The sequence below is a fragment of the Puma concolor genome, chromosome A1, assembly GCF_028749965.1.
Source record: "Puma concolor isolate L17-30 chromosome A1, mPumCon1.1.hap2, whole genome shotgun sequence".
Classification (NCBI taxonomy): Eukaryota; Metazoa; Chordata; class Mammalia; order Carnivora; family Felidae; genus Puma; species Puma concolor.
This window is the reverse complement of record NC_141667.1, coordinates 75,972,079-75,988,939: the sequence shown is the minus strand read 5'-3', so window position 1 is coordinate 75,988,939 and position 16,861 is coordinate 75,972,079. Positions and strand designations below refer to the sequence as shown.

Here is a 16,861-nt window from a genome sequence, read left to right as displayed (position 1 = left end):
TCTGAAAAATAAGGGGAAAATTGATTGGGAAAAAAAAAAAACAACCTCAGGACATGTGGAGTATAGCAAAAGATCTAATGCATCATTAGACTCTCTTCAGAAAGGAGAGGAGAAAGAGGGTGGGACTAAAAAGGTATTTGAGAAATAATGGCTAAAGTCTTCCTAAATATGTTAAAAGTCAGCCAAGAAGTTGTTTAAGCCCAGAACACGAAGAAATTCACACACACATTATAGTCAAACTTCTGAAAATTAAAGATAAAAAAAGAATCTTGAAAGCAATGAGAGAGAAAAGACTACTTACTAATAGGGACAAACAGTTCAAATGACAGTGTATTTGTCATCACAAATCATGTAGGTTAGAAGGAAATAGCACACATTTTTCAAACCCTCAAAGAAAAGGGCTATTAATATAGATTTATCTACCTTGTGGAAATATCCTTCCGAATGTTAGGGAAATCAAGACATTTCCAGGTGAAAGAAAATTAGGATAATTTGTCACCAGCAGATTTACTTGAAAAGTATGACTGAATAACACTCTCTAAACAGAAAAGAAATGGTAAAAGAAAGATCTTGGAACATCAGGAAGAAATAAACAACATGATAAAAGCAAAAATATGGATGACACTATAAAATTTTCTTCTCCTCTTGAGATTTCTAAATTATGTTTGGTAATTAAAGCTAACATTATAGTACTGTCTTGATACGGTTCTACAAATATGTATAGGAAATATTTAAGGCAATTATATTATAAAATAGGCAACTATATTTATAAATTATAAATTGTATTAATAACTGGTAAAATGTTAACACCAGTAGACTGTGATGAGTTATTTATATTTACTGTAATAGATAGAAGTACTACTATATAAGCAATGTAAACAGCATACTGAAAAACTGCAGAAAAATCAAAATGGAATTCTAAAAGAATGTTCAAGTAATCCAGAGTAAAATAGGAAAAAGAATGAACAAAAAGAAACAAAAAATAAAATGGCAGACTTAAGCTGTACCATATCAAAAATTACACTAAATATAACTGGTCTAAATATATCAGTTAAGAGAGAGATTTGCACAGTGGATTTTTAAAAGACACACATATAAAAACTTGACCTTGCTTTTATGCTGTCTACAAAAGCTCACTTTAAATATAACAAAACAGTTAGGTTGATATTTAAAGATCATGTGAACATTAGTATATTAATAGCATATGTATTAAAATCCTAAATATGTATGCACCAAACCACAGAGCTACAAAGTGTATGAAGCAAAAACCGATTAACTTAAGGAAGACATAAACAAATTCATAATTATAGTTGGAGACTTTGACACCCTTCTATTAGCTTCCTAGAGTTCTTAACAAAGTACCAGAAACTTGGTAGTTTAAAATAATAAAAACTTATCTTCTTTCAATTCTGGAAGTCAGAAGTCTCAAATCAAAGTGTTGGCAAATTCTTTTTTCTCCTGGAGTCTCTAAGGAGAATCTGTTTTATGCATCTCTTTTAGCTTCTGGTAGTTGCCAGAAATTCTTGGCGTTCCTTAGCTTATAGACACATAAATTCAATTTCTGTTTCCATTTTCTCATGATCTTGTAGTGTGTGTATCTCTGTGTCTCAAATCTATCTGTCCCTTTCTCTAATAAGGACCCCTGTCATTGAATTGAGGGCCCACCCTATATTCAGGATGATCTCATCCCAAGATTGTTAACTTAATTACATCTGTAAAGAACCCTCTTTTCAAATAGGTCACACTCACTCCTTCTGAGTGAAGAGATATTTTCTGAGGTCACCATTTAACTTATTACAACTCTTATATCAGCAACTGACAGAGAAAATAAACAGAAAATTGGCAAGAATAAAATAATAGCACTGCTATCAACCAATAAGATATGATCAACATTTGTAGATCATTATACCAACCAGAAGAATACACGTTATTTTCAAATGTCCACAGAACATATACCAAGATAAACCACTTTTTCTGAGTGTAAAACAAACCTCAAAAAATTTAGAAGGATTGAAATCAGAAAGAATTTGTTCTTTTACCACTATATAATTAAACTAGACACAAATAGCAGGAAGATAACAGGAAAGTCTCCAAACCACTTGGAAATACTCACAGTTCTAAACAACATACTTCTATATAATTTATGGGTCAAGGAGAAAGTCTCAAGAGAAAGTAAAAAAGAAATAATTTAATTAAGTGAATATTAAAGCAAATTTGTGGGACACAAAGCAGATTTGAAAAGGACATTTATAACACTGCTTAAATAAGCAGAAAAGTCTCAAATCAGTAATCTAAGATCCCATGTAAAGGGCCTATAATAAGACCAAATTAAAACCAAAAGAAAAAAAAGAAACAATAAAAAGCATAAATTAAGAAAATTGAAAACAGAAAAAACAATGGAGAATATCAATGACACCAAAACTGGCTGTTAGTAAAGATCAATAAAATTGACAGACCTCTAGCAATACTGACAAAAGAAGGAAAAGGCAAAACATTACCACTACCAGGAATGAAATAGGACCTATCACTATAGAGACTTTAAATATCAAGAAGATAATGAGGGACTACTACAATTATATATACATCAATTTGACAACTTAGATGATTTCTGATTTCCTCAAAAAGTATAAGTTTCCACAACTTATCCAATATGAAATGGGACATTTGAATATTCCTATGAATATTAAGGAAACAAATTTGTAATGTAAAAATTTCTGAAAGAAAATATCTAAGCCCAGATACTTTCACTGGAGAATTCTACCAAAAGTTTAAAAAATTAATGCCATTTCTACACAATCTTTTTCAGAAATTAGAAGAGGGAGAACATTTCTTAACTTAGGAAGCTAGGAGTACCTAGATAACAAAACCAAAAGCAATTAGAAAGAAAGAACAACTATAGAATTATATCCATACCATGATATACTACTGAGAAGTGAAGAGCTACAAACGTGATACATGCAACAATTTGGATGATTCCCCAGAAAATTATGCTCTATAAAAAGAGTTGTATTATGGGATTCTTGAAATGACAAAATTATAGGATGGAGAATAGATTAATGGTTGCTAGGAATTAAGAATGAGGATTGAGGGACAGAAATGTGTGTAGCTATAAAAGTACAACATGAGGGTTCTTTGTGGTGCTGTAGATATTCTGTACATTGATTATATTATTATCAATATGCTATAGTTTTGTCAGATGTTACCATTGGGAAAATAGGGTTTAGGGTGTGTGGGACCTCTCTGTGGTATTGTTTACAACTTGAGTTAATCTATAATTATCTCTAAATAAAACAATTAAAAGTTTCAGTAAATTCAAATTTCAGTGTCCGTAATTAACTTTTTATTGGTACACAGTCACATTCATTTGTATATATATTACCTATATGTTCTTTTGTATGGAAACAGTTGATTAATTGTGACAGAGACCTTATGGCCTATAAAGTCTAAAATATTTACTATCTGGGTCCTTATAGAAACTGTTTGCTGAACCCTGATCTATTTGATGAATTTCTCTCGCTTCTGCTTCAGCAGCTGCCTGTTTTTGGCCAGACTTTACCATTTTCTTGGTGGCTCAGTCCTGCCCCATACTTCTCAGCTGATATTGTTTTCAGGCTGAGAATATAATGCACTTTTGCTCTCTTGATTAGTGTTGCCCTGGAAATTCATCTTTTGCTTTATTCCTGAGGACAGGTCTTTAAATTGTATCCCGTTCCTGGGGTGCCTGGCTAGCTCAGTAGGTTGAGCATCTGACTTCAGCTCAGGTCATGATCTCTTGGCCTGTGAGTTTGAGCCCCACGTTGGGCTCTGTGCTGACAGCTCAGCTTGGAGGTTGGAGCCTGCTTCGGATTCTATGTCTCCCCTTCTCTTTGTCCATCCTCTGCTCACATTCTGTCTCTCTCTCTCTCAAAAAAAAAAAAAAAAAAAAAAAAAGAATAAAACACACAAAAAAAATTGGATTCCATTTCTAATAGGTGACTATTTGGCTGCCTCAAGAATATTTGTTGCTGAAAGAGGATAGTGCCTTGTTTGGATTTCTTCATTCAATAAGTACTTATTAAATGATTATTATGCCAGACCCTAGAAATTTAGCATCAACAAGGCAGACAGTTTTCACTCTCATGTAACTTCAATTCTAGTAGGAGACACAGATAACATACAAGTAAACAAATAAACAAGATAATTTTAGAAAATAAAAAAGTGTCGTGAAGAAAATAAACCATTGTGAAAAGATAGTGAGGGGTGGTATGGGTGGTTGGGCTTCACTAGGCAGGCAATGATGTTCTATCTGAGGAGGGAACTGTTTCACTCTGCCCCTATGGAAATGTAGAGCCAGTAAGAGAATATATTGGGGAAAAGCATCCCAAGCCTTTTTAATAGCAATTACCAAAGGCCTAAAATGCCATTTGCTTATAAAGCTTAGATTGTTTGAGCTACAGAAATGTGAGCATTGTGGCTGTTGTGCAGGGGGTAGTGTATGAGACACATTTGAAGAGGTAGCAGAGGTCAGATCAGCTGGGGCCCAATTAGCCATGATGACAATAAGTTTAAATTTTACCATAAGTGGAGAAAATCCATAGGAATATTTTGAGCAGAGGAATAACGTGAGTTGCCTTATGTTTTTAAAAGATCATGTTGGCTACTTAATGGAGAATGGAAAAGTTAAAGCAAAGAAATTAGTAAAGTTATTCTTGTACTAATCTGGGCAAGATGATGATGATGTCTGTCTGCCTATGTCTCCTTAAATTGAATTAATTAAAAGTGCATGTTAAGTTAATAAAGGAAGGGAAACATTAAAAGTGGTTAATTATTTCAAAAGGTCTCCATGGGAGCAAGAACATGAATAATGGAGTCTTATCACCTTGGTAATTTGATCAGTTGATGGCTGAGTATTCTGGGAAATTGGAAGGAGAGGAAGGTCCATGTTATCGTTCAATATTAAAGATCACTTCCAGAATAGTTTGACATGTGATACACCTAGTGTGTTACAGTAGCCAGGGTTCTCCACAGAAACAGAAGATACATACATATATGTGTATATATGTGTGTGTGTATGAGAGAGAAAGAAGTAGAGAGAAAGAAAGAGAGGGACAGAGGTTGATTTATTTTAAGGAATTGGTTTACACAGTTGTGGAGGATGGCAAGTTTGAAATCTGCAGGTAAGCAGGCTGACAGGTTGGAAATGCAGGGAAGAGTTGATGTTGCAGCTAAACTGCATATAAGAAGAGGTAGAATTGCCTCTTCTCAAGGGAGGTCAGTCATTGTCGTAAGGTCTTCAACTAATTGGATGAAGCCCACTTGCATTATAGAGGGTAAGTGCTTTACTCAAAGTCTACCAATTTAAATGTTAATCTCCTTAAAAAAATGCATCCAGGGGTGCCTGGGTGGCTCAGTCGGTTAAGCTTCCGACTTAGGCTCAGGTCATGATCTCACGGTCTGTGAGTTCAAGCCCCGTGTTGGGCTCTGTGCTGACAGCTCAGAGCCTGGTGCCCATTTCAGATTCTGTGTCTCCCTCTCTCTCTGCCCCTCCCCTGTTCATGCTCTGTCTCTCTCTGTCTCAAAAATAAATAAACGTTAAAATAAATTTTAAAAAATGCATCCAGATGTGTTTGATCAAATATCTGTGTACCATAGCCTAGCTAAGTTGACACATAAAATTAAACATTCCTAGGGATTTGGATTCTAGATACCATAGCCCTGAAGAGACCACGTAGGCCAAAGCATAGGAATCTCAGCAGTAATAGGGAAAGCCAGATGCCTAATGACCAGAGGGATACATCTTAACTTTGGTGCTGCATGAGTTTTGTCATGACTATTGTTGAGAGTGTGAATAGAGCCTTGGAAATAATAATTAAGATTAGATTTATCAACTGGAGAGATGAAGGCTTAGAGTTAGATTTAAGTTGATTCAAATAAGCAGAATGAATGTAGTTTGCTTTTCATACTCAGAGCTGTGGATTAAGTGTTAAACATGATATAGAATGCCAAAGAGGGTGAGAGTAGGTTATAAGTTAGGTTTTAGTTTTATGAGAGGACACCTCTTTGCTGTCAGCGCAGAGCCCTCTTCGGATCCCTCCCCCCTGCTCCTCCCCACCCCCAACGGCATGCATGTGTGTGCTCTCTCTCTTTTAAAAATAAATAAACATTAAAAAAAATTAAAAATGCACAGGAGAGGCTGGGTGACTCAGTCAGTTAAGCATCCAACTCTTGATTTTGGCTCAGGTCATGATCTCAGGGTTTGTGGGATGGTGCGCTGCATGGGCTTTGCAATAAGAGTGTGGAGTCTGCCTGGGATTCTCTCTCTCTCCCTATCTCTCTGCCCCTCACCTTCTTGCTCTCTCTTTCTCTCTCTCTCCCTCTCTCTCTCAAAAAGAAAAGAGGCATAGGTAAAGCCTCTATTATTTTTACTGCCAGTATTAGGGTAGAATGTCTTTCTTATTGCTAACTCTAGTCAACTTTGGTTCCTGTTTCTCCTCCAAGACTTGGAGCATTTGAAAGGCAAAGACCACTATCAGAATTTTTTTGTGATTAATTTTCAGAGTTCTCATTACAACAAATATACCTTAAGTATCTTCTGTTCATAAAACACTAGGCTATGTACTTAGGGCAACACCAAGAGATAATTTCTGCATTGAAGGTATTAACACTGTAGGTGGAGGTCAATAAGCAGGAACTGTAGTTATTAGCCACTTTGACTTTGGGTCAGACCAAATAGGGGTTATAATTACACACTTAAACTAATTACTAGCTCTATGTCCCTGGGTAACTAATGTTTTCTCTTTGAAACTATTTTCTGATCTGTAAAATGGTAGTAGTACAATGGATTCACATGTTATACTTGAGTTACTTTCTAAAATAAAGGGTAAAATGGTAATTCCATATAATCAATGTTATGCTTGAAAATGTCCTATCACTTACGAAATACTGCAACCACTGTTTTGTATATACAGAGCTTCACGGTACCTCTTCTATACTAAAATTTGGCAAACTCTAAATAGTACTAAATGAAAGAATAAAAAGCAAATCTGTAAACAAATATCTGAGCATTCAACCATTTTTCTTTCAAAATGGCTATCAATCCCCAGTGAAAAATGGGGAGTTAGAGAATTATTAGTTTCAGCTTTCTTAAGGCATTTTCTCCATAATAAATCTTTTTAATTGTGTGTGTATGCTTATAGATTTGATTTCATTGTGAGAATTAAATTGGATAGCAAAATAGCTATATTTGTTAAGGGGTCAAGAGAGAGGAGGTTTACTGGGAATATGTTGTAAAGCAAGTCTATTTGCAACTCTAATGTTGTAAGAGTGTTGTGCAGAGTAAATAAAATACTTAGATAAATCACTTATTATCATACCTGATAGAGGATAAACATTTAAATGGTTAACTCTTTTTGGTTATTTTAATTGATTTGTATGTTATAGATGTAATTTGATCATCACAAAGTTGATCGAACTAGGTTATATAGTTTCATTCAGCCTTAAATTCTCTTAAATATTTTTAAAGTATAATACATGATTGATTTTGACACTTTGCATAACTATTTAGAGGTCTTGAAAAAGGAAAAAAAAAATGATTCCTGGTTTGGAAATCAGGAAGGGTCTCATAAAAGGAGGAGCGTTTTAGATAGACCTTTGAATAACTAGTGATTTTTTGAGGGCTAACGAGTGATTTTGACAGCCATCTTTGGTTGAATATACAACAGTCACTCCTCTCCCTGCAATGACTTTTCTCTATGTCCTTGATGGTAGAGCCCTGACTCCACAACAGACCAGAAGCTCCCTTTCCCAGCTTTCCTTGTAGCTAGGCACAGACATGACCTGTAAGATATGGCTACTTGGTAGCTTGTAGGAGATCTTTAATCTCTAATTATAAGAGAAAGGAGAGAGACAAACAGACACTACGTTTTCCCATGAGCACAAACATATAGAAAATGTTGCTAAATACTATGTGCCCCGTGCTATTTTAAGGTTTTTAGTTTTAAAGTTTTTAGTTTAGTTTTTAGTTTTAGTTTAAATCCTCACTTTACATGTACTAAGTCATTAAATCCTAGAAATTATTTTTATCTCTATGTTATAGATGAAAAAACTAAAGCTCAGAGAACTTATATATGTATTCTGAAGGTTATAAAGCAGGAGAGTTTGAACTCAAGTAGTCTAATTCCAGCAGCTGTGGTCTTGACTGTTAGCTATGTAATGAATCCCAGCAGACTGGTGACAATACAAATGAAAGAAGGAAAACACTGGTTCTTTGAAAACTGTTGTGACAGAAAATTAACCAAAACATGCAAACTGAGTTCCTCTGCATTTATATAATTTAGGTATTTTTAAGATCTTTATTATTTAAGTCATGGTTTTTCTTTTAAAAATTTTTAAGACAAGTAAATATTATATATATTTAAGTTTAGACATAGGGCACACAAGTGGGGGAGAGGGGCAGAGGGAGAGAGAGAGAGAGAGAGAGAGAGAGAGAGAGAGAGAGAGAGAATGAATCTTAAGTAGGCTCCATGCTCAGTGCGGAGCCTGATACCAGGCTCCATCTCACAACCCTGGGATTATGACCTGAGTCAAAATCAAGAGTGGGACACTCAACCGACTGAGCCACCCAGGCACCCCATTTGGATTTTCTATTATTTGCAAGTAATAGTGATAATCTAGGGATTCTTTAGGCAGTACTGGTGGTAGTATTACAGTGGGAAATGACTATTTCAGGTAGGGAGAGCAGCATGAACAAATTCAAGGATGGATTGGGTTTAGGATAGTTATTAACCTCCATTTGCTAGACAAGAGTCCACGTGAGAGAGTCGTAGGCAATGAGTCTGGAAATACAAGATGAGTTTTAAAGTAACAACATCTAATTCCAACGTTCACTAATTTCAGGCAGCACTGAGAGTTTCTTTTTAAGGTCATTGAGTTTGCAAGCAATAGATTTAGAACATTGCTTTAGGAAAAACAACCAAATATTGTAGAAGGTCTTTCTTCCGGGGTATGGACAAAGTGGCAATTGGGTTTCATAAATGTGGCTACAGAAACAAATTTCTCTATGGCATCTGTAACTAAAGAGTTATCTCTGGCCCTGAATTGTAGTTTTGTCTGCAAACTCCTAAGAAAAATCTGTGCCAGGAACATGGGCTGCCATTATATTTGCACGGAGATGTTTGATTTCTCACTGTTATCTCTTTAATCTATTTCAAAATGTTTTTAAGCACAATTACCTCCATTATCAAGTCCCAAAATCCTTTTTCATAGAAACCGTATAAAACGTACTGCTTGGTAGCTCCCCTGTCTAATGAAACAACACAGCAAAGCCTCTAAATCAAACCTAGGCTTCACTTCAGTCCTCCCATTTTGCTGAAATTGAAGGACAGATCACATGTATCACCAAGATTGGATGTTTTCTTTTTAACATTGCCTCTATTCTCCTGATAGTAGAACATTCTTTTAATGCCAGAGGCAGTGTAGTATAAAGAAAAAAGGATAGGTTTTGAGTTAAACGGAACTAATTTCAAATGTGGCTCTAACATTTCTATTTTATGTCCTTGGATAAGTTCTATTTAGGCACTCCAAGCCTTAGTTTTCTCATCTATAAAATGAAAGTAGCAGTTCTTCCCTTGTAAGGCTGTTTTGAAGAATAAATGAGCAATGTATATGTTCAGTAAATGCTAGATATGTTTTCTTTTTTCTGATTCCTAATGAATAAGTGTAAGTATTCACTTATTTTTTTGGGAATATATCCTGGTAATCTAAAAGATTACCTAGAATTATTTTTTTAAAAAGGAATAAGTCATTTGAAACCATTTAAATGTTACTTTATATTATATGGTTCAATATGAAGTGTCTGCTTCTTTTGGAGCTCTTTGTAATTTGTTTCCTTAAGATTCTTGTATTACATTGATTTGCAGTGAGCTTAACCCATAATATTTATATCTAAGGAATAACTGTTTCTTCTATACTCGTCTGCTAACTGTTTGTGATATCAAAAAGACAGTCACTATCAAATGGTTGCAAAATGGAAAATCAAATGAAACATGGAGGGCATTCTTTATGTTCTGTTTGTACTGATTAGTTCTTTGAAAAGCTAAGATTTTATCATAGGTTCTCAAGGAAGGTCTTACTATATTTGAATTTATGTTCACAGATTGATAGTAACAGATTTTCACTTTGTTTTGACATAAAGCAACCATGACATTTAACGGTGACTCACCTGCAAAATGATGATAAAGAAATCAGGCAGTTGATCAAATGAAAATCAGTCACTGAGTCAAATATAAATCTGATTTACTCTGATACTCACCTTTGGTTTGATTTTCACGGGTATTTCTGTCTGGAAATTCCGAATGTATCTCCTGAAAGCAGATGCTTTAATGGTTCTAAACTTAGGGATACTCTGAGCAGAGAAGTTCAGGAACTGGGGAGACCCACAGGCAAGGTATGAGATGAGTAAGTCTGAATTCAGAACAAATCCAGGACAACAATGTGATATTTTTCATAGGACTGATAACTTCTAAAAAGAGCAACAGAAATCTTTGGAAATTTAAAGCAGTGTCATAATTTCCTGCTAAATAAGTGTCGATTTAATTTTGACATCCAGTATTTAAAATTGGTTTCACCATGTGTCATTCAGAGCTGAATTTATCCCAGAGAGGTTTAAGTAGATTGCTAGTAAATATAGTTTCAGGATAGTAGTAATGATGGGAAGAAAATTGTAAAAATCCATACATTTCAAACCTTAAAAAAATTATGTAGGGCAGTTACATTGCATGCTCTGCATAGAGGGCTTATCATCCCTGTATCTTCCCTTAAGCATCCAAAGAGATTATAGATGCAGTATCAAGATATTGAGAAAGCCTCTGAAAAACATTTTAGATTCCCCAAATAACACGACTGGAAAGGAATTGTTTGATCCAGCTTACTCGTTTCACAGGAGCAGAGACTGAGGCACTGAAATGAGTTATGTTGAATGACAACAATGACAAGTGTTACAAAGATTTTACAATCAAACTGAACAATCACTATCATCAAATTATTTGCACGTGAACATAAATTTTAAGGAGAAACTTGGAGGTGATGGTCTTTTAGATGTATTTGACATAGAAATGAGAAGATGAGAAAAGATTGAAGGATGACCAAATATGACAAATAAGCATGTGAAAAGATGCTTCACATTGTATGTCATCAGAAAAATGCAAATTAAAACAACAGTGAATTATCAGTTTACAGTGAGAATGCCCAAAATTCAGGACACTAACACCACCAAATGCTGGCAAGAAGAGGGAGCAACAAAGACTCTCATTTATTGCTGATGGGAATGCAAAATGGTACAGCCATTTTGGAAGACAGTTTGACAGTTTCTTTCTTTTTTTTAAAGTTTAGTTATTTATTTTGAGAGACAGAGAAAGTGAGGGAGGGACAGAGAGAGAGGAAGAGAGAGAAGCCCAAGCAGGCCCTGCACTCTCAGAGCATAACCCAGTGTGGGGCTTGATCTCATGAACCATGAGATCGTGACCTGAGCCGAAATCAAGAGTCAGATGCTTACCTGACTGAGCCACTCAGGTGCCTCTGACAGTTTCCAGTCCACTAATCATACACTTGTCATGTGATTAGCAATTTCACTCCTTGGTGTTTTCCCTAAGGAGTTAAAATTTATGTCCATACAAAAACGTGCACATGAATTGCCAAAACATGGAAGCAACCACAAGTCCTTCATTAGGCAAATGGATAAATAAACTGGTATATCTTACACAATAGAATATTATTTAACACTAAGAAGAAGTGAACTATCAAGTCATGAAAAGACACAGAGAAGCATAAATGCATATTACTAAGTAAAAGGAGCCAATCTGAAAAGGCTACACACTGTATGATTCCAATTATATGACATTCTGGAAAAGGCAAAACTGTGGAAACAGTAAAACCCAAGTTGCCAGGGGTTAGGGCAGGGAGTGGAGGAAGGAGGAATCAATAGGCAGAGCACAGTGAATTTTTAGGGCAGTGACAATACTCTGTATGATTCTATAATGCTGTATACATGTCATTATACATTTGCCCAAGTCTATAGAATGTACAACACCAAGAGTGAATCCTAGGATAAACTATGGACTTTGGGTGATTATGATGTATCCATGTAGGTTCATCAGTTGTAACAAATGTATCACCCTAGTAGAGGATGTTGATAACAGGGGATGCTATGCATGTGTGGGGGCAGGACATTATTTGAGAAATCTCTATATATTTCTCTCCATTTTACTGTGAACCTAAAACTGCTCTAAAAATATACTCCCGAGGATGGAAAAGTTTGAGAGAGATGGTCACGACTCAGTCTGATCCAGATTGTTTTGGTGGAGTTTGTGATAAACTCAATCTAATCCAAAGGAGCCATTGTTTACACTCCTATAATTTGTTTAAAGAAAAATTTCACCAGACAGTTTAAACTGTCAAGGAAGTCTTTATTCTATTGTAATAGGAATTGAGGTTATTGGAATAAAGGTGACAGTGAACTAAATTCTGTTGAAATAAAATGTAGAAGAGTTTTTAAGCACTGGAGTGAATTCATGGAAACATACCTGAGGACACTGGTCAATGTGATTAGACAATCTGTGTTTGCTAATTGTTGCTCATCAAAATTAGGCTCCTACCTTCCTACGGAACTCAGAGTTAGGAGTAGTATCTTTGTTGATGATTACTTCTCAAGTGGATGGTTCCCAAGTCTTAGAGGAAAATATCTTTGGTTTACAAGAGGCTCAGAGAAGATTTCTCTCAGAGAAAGAATTTACAATTGCAAGTTTTCTAAAAAAAAAAAAAATGCCCTAAGAAAGGGAAATCAGGGTTTATAGTCAAAGAGATGCCTGTCTAAAGTATAATCAAGGTGAGGGGAATGGGAAGGCTGTCTTGGTATGATTCCACTATTTTGTAAGTAACCTTTTATACATATTCACACGACTTTTATGATTGTCTAGATGAGTCATGTAATTCTCATAAAACCAAATTACCATCCTTCTTTAATGAAGAATCAGATGCTCAGGAAAGTACGTTTACTCAGAGTCTCAGAATAAAGACTGGAAGGAAGTTGCATTTAGGCTTTTGACTTGTGATCTAATACTTATTCTACTGTTTTAGCTTGTTTCTTTAAAGTAACAACTAATATTTGAGCAATATTTACAGTTTCTATAGCACTTTCATGTAGATTAGCCAATTTGCATTTCCAACTGAAGCACAGGTAGAGAAGTAGTAATTATCTTTAATTATAAATGAGATAATTGAAACTCTGAGGAATTAGGAGACTTTCCAAATAATGAAATTGGGATCCAGATCTCATGATCCCATTAACTAATTAACTAAACACATATTTAGACAAATACCCAATATATGTTCAAGTTCTATGTCAAGAACGAGAGATTCAAAAGGAAGCAGGGTCTCTGCCCTTATGGAGCTTGTGTCATAATAAGAAATGACAGAATGAAAGGAAAGAAATATAAGAAGGAGATAATGACAGAAAGCAATGAAGGCATTGAGAGAAAGGGTAACCTGTCAAGGTGAGTGGTTTTGCTTCTTTGGATGAGATGTTTGGGAAGGCTGCTCTGAGGAGTGGCCAGTTTAGCTGAGAGCTAGCATAATTACATTCCTAATAAAGCAGACAGAAAATACACAAACCTAGAGGGAGGAACAATCAGCAAAACACTTAGTATGTATCAGACATACTTCCTAGTCCTTTATGAATATGAACTTCCATTAATGTTTAAAGCATCCTTTGAGGTAGCTATTATTTTTATTTCAAAGTTATAAATGACCACTAGGGGTACAGGAGGAAGGCTGGTGTGGCCCGAGTCAGACCACTCAGAGCTTGTGAGCCATTGGAAGGAGCCAGGATTTTATTGTGAAAACTAACTGTGAATCTGTTAGTGTTTTCATCAGGGAAGTCATCAGATCTGACGTACCTACATCACATCAAACAGGGATTCCTTCTGTGCAATGTTTGATATTTATACTCAGGAACTGCTTCTGAGGCCAGCTACCATCAGCATTCTACCTGTGAAAATAGGTAAAGGGAAAGAGAAGAAGTATGGTTGGGGAGAGTTTGGGCTGAAGTTGTACCTTAACTTGTTGTATGGAAACCCTCCAGCAAAACACTGGGGCATGTGATATTGATATTGACAGATATCTGTGCCCTATCAACATGGGAGAGCTATGAGATATAAACACTATAGTGGTCATTTTATTTTATTTTTTATTTGTTTTTAAGAATTTTGTATTTAATCTTTACACCCAACGTAGGGTTCGAACTCACGACTCTAAGATCAAGAGCTTGCTCCACCTGACTGAGTCAGCCAGGTTCCCCCCTACAGTGGTCATCTCATTTTAATACACTTACTGCAATTCCTTATCACTAGTGGCATCATTCTGGGTATTTTTTCAACAGGCTCATTTATCCCTTGTTATTCACTGTAGTTGGCATGTTGATCAGCTGATTTATGCCTCTTTGAAGAGATTATGTTTATTATTAGTGTGCTGAGACCGTTTATCAAGGTCAAAGTATAAGTGAAAATAACCAACATCCTAGACAGGGAATTCAGGAGGAAAGTTGCAATTCTTTCTTGACTCTGAACACATGAAGCTTTTGTTGATACTTGATATATACTTGGGAAAGAATATGATGGATGTATTGAAAATTAATAGGAATTAAAAAAATAAAATGTATATGAACCACAGTCTTAACAATGAAGTTTAAAATTTTTTTCAGCAGTTTACATTATAGATTTTATAATCCTTTTAACATCTTGCAAATAGAAGAACTTACACAGAGATGTAGTGACTTTCAAGTCAAGCCAATTAGTTGATGAACAGGGATCATACAAGAATATCTTTCTTGATAGAAAAGCCTGAGATGAATAAAAACCCTTAAGATCAAAACACTAAAAAGATTAAGCCAATTCAGTTCCAATCAGCATACTTTTCAGTAGGCAGAAGAGTATTTTCTGCGGTGTTCAATGAGTTCTTTTTAAAAAATGGTATCTGAATGATAAAGTGACTGTGATAGTATTACAATAAAGGGAGAAACACTGATGGTACTTCTCTCCCTCATTATTTGAGGCACTTCCTTCAGTACAGTTGGTGGTCTTGTTACAGACAGAAGGGCCCACTTAGCATATCCAGCATTAGGCATTTCCGACCTATAAAGTTGCATCTGGGAGAGATTGAAAATGAATGCACTAAGAGCTCTGAGTGTCACAGGATGAGGCTCACACGCGTGCCAGTGTGAATGCTTTCATTCCTGGGAGTAAACATTCTTTCCCCTTTCTCTTGGACTTTGGTAGAATATTTTCTCATGAACTTCAAGGTGGGTACTGTCCTTACTTAGCATATGTGGCTCCTAGGTTGTCTGTTTAGTAAATACTCTCGGAGTCTCCAATGTGCCAGACACATGCAGCTGTTCTTGTTTGATTGTCGACTTAACTATGAACTGTGCCTCCTGACATTTGCTTGTGAAGATAGCTTTGGCAGAGTTGTTAAGGAGAGAAGGTGATTTTGTCAGTTAAAATGCATCAACATTTTAATTGTTTTAGTTCATTTTCTGTTCAAATAGCTCTTGAAACTCTGCCCATACTCTGTGGAAATCCTGGACATTTATTCTGCCCTGGGGACTCTTGGTGCTCAGGTATATCCATTTGGCCCTGTTTCTCTTTGGCCCAATGTTTATAAATCATTGTTTTCCCCCTTTGTAATAAGGCACAGCACAAGCCACTCAGGAGGAAGGGGGAATAATTATCATTACCATTCATGGGAAAATAGAAATATGGCAAAACTGTCTTGCTTCCTTGGAACATTTGAGATGAGCTGCCATGATTTGGAAGCATTTTGTAAATTTGCAAAGATCTTCAAGACTAACCATAGTTTACCATGTTAATTTCGTATTGATTTTTAGCAATTTCAAATGCTTAAGACTTAGCTTGGCCTGCACTTCTAGGCTTTTTAATTAGATCTGTATGTATAAGTCCAAACTGTTGATGGAACTTTTTTGAATTGTTTTAAGGTTTAGGAGAAAGAAAAAGAAGCGCTTTATCCTTTTACTTTGTGGTGATTTTCCTTATGGTGATTGAAGTGAATACAAAGGAGAATTTTACTCTTGTTAGAATGTTTTGAATATTTTAAAACCTTTGTAATACTGTGCTTTGATATCATTCCACTGTAAGTGTCAGAGCATGATATTTTCATAATCTAGTGTTAAAATAAACTTCCTGAAATAAGAATTTGTTAAGATTTTATTTTGTAGGAAGGAATGTGTATATTTTCCATTTAATTTTCTATGCTGGTAATTTAGTTACTAAGAGCTTCATAAAAGTCTCTTTTTATAAACTGGAGAGTCATAGGATGATTTACTGAAGGCAGTACATATGAAACAAAATTCAACGGTTTTACAATTGCTGCTTTTCAGTGAAGAATGCCGTTTAAATTCTTCTACCTGGATAATTTTGCTTCCTGTATCACGGAGACAAGTCTCATCTTGTCCCCACTTTGATCATCTTTCACAGGGTTTATTTCACAGCCTCCCTGACTTGTCAGTTCGTCTTTATACACCACCAACTAGCTCACTTTGCATTTTAGTAGAGAGCCTGCTGCTGTACCTTAGTAACAGCTTGGCTCTGAGTCTGGCTTATGCCACCAAATAACACTATGATTTGGGGTGGATTATTTGATAATAATCTCTACATGCCTCACAGAGGTTTGTGATACAAACATGAGATAAAATACATTGGGATGCTTTTTAATGATAAAGTGCCATATAAGCAAAAGGCATCACTGTTCTTGAAGTACAACCCATATTATGTCATTCCCTTGTTCAGAAATCTTCAATTGTTTTCTGTTTCTTAAA

General features: G+C 35.5%; 1 long non-coding RNA gene across 11 annotated transcripts in view; it reads left to right on the top strand.

Moving 5' to 3' along the window:
• The window catches only part of LOC147584241 (uncharacterized), a 386,937-nt gene that overhangs the window by 201,872 nt on the left and 168,204 nt on the right, over positions 1–16,861 (top strand). The gene's annotated exons all lie outside the window — the stretch shown is intronic.